We start from the raw sequence: 3,377 nt of genomic DNA, 5'->3' as shown, positions 1-3,377 counted from the left end.
AGCTTACAGCCTCACGGACGAACAACGGTCGGCGGTTCGAATGGACCCTATCCAGCCCAACCGCTTCTCACTTCTCACTTTCCTACGGGTTGGGGAAGCAAATAAAAAGCGCCCTAGAGAAGAACACACTGCAACAAAAAGTGACCAGCGATCGCACACTAGCGCCATCGGCATCAATTGATGTTGCGATAGTGTTTACAACATTTTAATCAAATTATTACCATCCACTTATGCTATGCAAAATTGCTGACGGGGAATGAGCTGCCGTTTTTTTTTGTTGTTGTTGTTTACATTCGCTAAATGTTAGCCTTTGCTCTATTGTTTGCCCGTTAAAGTATGTTATTATTAAAACGAGAGGATTTTTTGTTTTCGTTCTGTGTTTGTTGCATTAGCGAAATTCCTTAAAAAAGGGAGTGAACCGATGGAGTAAGCTATTTAGCTGCTACAATTTTTTGTGCGCCATTTTTTGTTTGGGTACATTTGATAGAAGTAATGCGGAAGGTGAGTGTTGTTTTGCTGCCAGCTAAGCATGTATCCTTATGCTTATCCGGATTGCGAAGGCATTTACGTTTGTTTGGAGTGAGGGAGTTATTTTAATGATCTTCCTTTGAGCTCATGCACGGCCGCAAAGTAATAGAATCTTATTAATTATAATAACAACGAGTTGTCTAATGGAGTTTGCTGATGGACGGCGGATTAATGAAAGCGCGCCAGTAATAAAGCTAACGGTAAGCAAAGGCTCATGTTGGTGTTTTTTTTTTTGTTGTAGTTGCTGTGGTTGATCTCGTTTAATGTTAACCGCTAATAACGATAGCTCGGAAGGATAGACGGCATTGATGCAAAGCACGGGGATTGTAAAGGAAGCAAATACGCGCGTTGATGAACTGATCGATTAGTGGGGGCAGACGCACTACTATTAGGGGTGCGCATGTTTGAGGGTAGTCAAACAATTTTAAATTATATTATATGATACAATTAGCATTTCACACAAAACACAATCAACAGATCAAATCCAGCTTGATGGGTAGTCCGAAAAGCTCGACGAGATTTTAACAAAACCTTGGAATCACTTCCTCCGGTCAGCTATGCTGATTATTTTTGCCTGTAACGTCCGTACGGTTTCCGCTCAGTAGGAGTAAGCAATTACGGAATGTGGACACGGTGCAGCTTCCAAGCGCCGACGGTGCAGCTTTAATGTGTTCCGGCAACCCTGATCCGTGGCTCGAGATCTTGCTCGATCGTATCGGCATCCGCGATCAATGGCTCAATGTTTTGTGCCTCGGCTGGGCCGATTGGGTAGATGATTATGATTACTACCCATTATCGGCTTATGCAGGTCAGCGATGACCCACATTTGATAGCTACACATCGGTCCCGGAGGCACGAGTAACAGGATTTTTATCACAGCACATTGCTCAAACAGTGCACCGATGGGAAAACGCGACTGGTGGACGACCTACCACACGCATCGAAACAAACACACGCCGGGTAAATCGTCATATTAAGAGCTACAGTTGATTAGCTCCAATCGGTACGCCGTGCCGATGCGCTCTTAATCCGCTCGCAAGGGAGTTCTTAATGATTTGTACGATCAGCAAGATGATTATTCAATGTTTCGTCACAATCGCCACAATCCCTTTCGACACGGGATGATCACATACCTTGTGTGTTGTGACGGGTGGATGAAGTAACAGGAGCTACAATTAATTAACAGCAAGCTCGATACGTTCCGTTAAAAAAAAAAAGCAACACGGATGGACGGGAGCAAAGCTGTACGAAATGCGATCACATCATACGACCTCGTTTCGAGGCCAATTTCACGACCATCCCGAAAAACAAAGCCCGAGCAGATAAAAAACAAGAGGAAAACGTAAAGTCAGTCAGCCGGATATCGATCATCGGATTCGGATGCCCCGGTGATGGAGCGATGAAGCGGCTGCGAGTGTCACGCTGCGTGAGAATCGGGTTCGTCTACTGTGCGCCCGTTGAAGTCTTTCACTCCCGAAGCGTCGATTCGACCGGCCCGATGGCCGGGGGTGCTACGGTTTCGGTATGTTTCGGCTGGGCAGCAATGTGCGGTTTCTCCGACGGCGAAAATCGATGTCATCGATGCAAGCGAAGGAAGTACGATTCACTCGCGATGACCGTCGGAATGGACCGAGCAAATCTGTGAAATAACGGGCTGAATACCGTTTCGACTAGAACTGTTCGACAAATGGTCGGAAATGTGTGTACGCACACACATACAAAAAGACACCTGTCTCGCTTTTCCCCCGTGTCATGTCCGAACAAAACAACAACAAAAACAAGGGTGTTTTGTTCTTTACCAAACTGTACATCGTGAACGAATGTTTGACGTATCTATTACGGGTTAGAACGCAGCTGGGAGAGCGCCAATAACGTACGTCTCTCGGCGCTGGAAAACAAAACCAAAAAATCCCACCAGATCGAGCAGCAAGAAATTCGAAGAAATGCTTTTCCCACAGACACAGAACGATTGTGTCAATATCCGTCACTGATTGTTGGGTTCCGTTGTTTCCGTGACCATTGCCACGGCCGGGTTCCGTTCCCGTTCGTTAGCTCGTTAACTCCGTCCAATGTGTGCCACAACGATGCAAACATTCCGTAGCAAAGAAAAACACTCGTCGCGGTTCTCCTTTTACGCTTAGAAGTGTCAAGTTCTTTTGCATAAGTTATTTCGCAACGCGTCACGTAACTTTCGCCGAAAACCGTATCGGGTAGAAAGAGTACGCCGAAACGGGCAACCGCCCAAACAAAAACCCCCTTTGGCCGGCGAAACTCTCGCTTTGGGCGCGATGCGACCGGTCTCCCTAATTAAAACACATTCGAGTCGGAAGTCCAATCGATTCGATCCCGTTTACAGTCGGTGTTCATCTGTCCAAGCTCGTCAACCTTGTCATGGTGACACACTGCCATGATGGGCCGCCAAAGTGACCGGGGCAGGAAGTGTGAGCAGGAGTCAAAAAAAAGCACACAAAATGCGACTGTTTTGACGATCTGGTAGAATGATCGTACCGTGGGGCGAATGTAGGTCAGTAAGCGTTGATGGTGGCGATTAAGATTAAGATGCCAGGCGGCTTGTTACGCGCCCAAAGTTTGCCATGTTATCGTACGTTTGTATTTAAATTCGATTTGGACATTGATAAATGTGGGATAACAACGCCATTCATTAGATATACAACAAGTTTCCTATCTGCTGATGTGTGAACTGACATTGTTGACTGGAAGTTAACAATATTCAAAAATAAATGTATATTTTTCTCTATTCTGTGTGGTGTAGCATTAAACATTTGATTACACTTTTCTTATCAAATTTTTATAAGAAAGGCACTTAAACGGAATGTTTTGCTCTAAAT

Source organism: Anopheles marshallii, chromosome 3 (genome assembly GCF_943734725.1).
Source record: "Anopheles marshallii chromosome 3, idAnoMarsDA_429_01, whole genome shotgun sequence".
In the NCBI taxonomy this organism is placed as follows: Eukaryota; Metazoa; Arthropoda; class Insecta; order Diptera; family Culicidae; genus Anopheles; species Anopheles marshallii.
The sequence above is the reverse complement of the archived record's forward strand: the minus strand, read 5'-3'. Positions refer to the sequence as shown.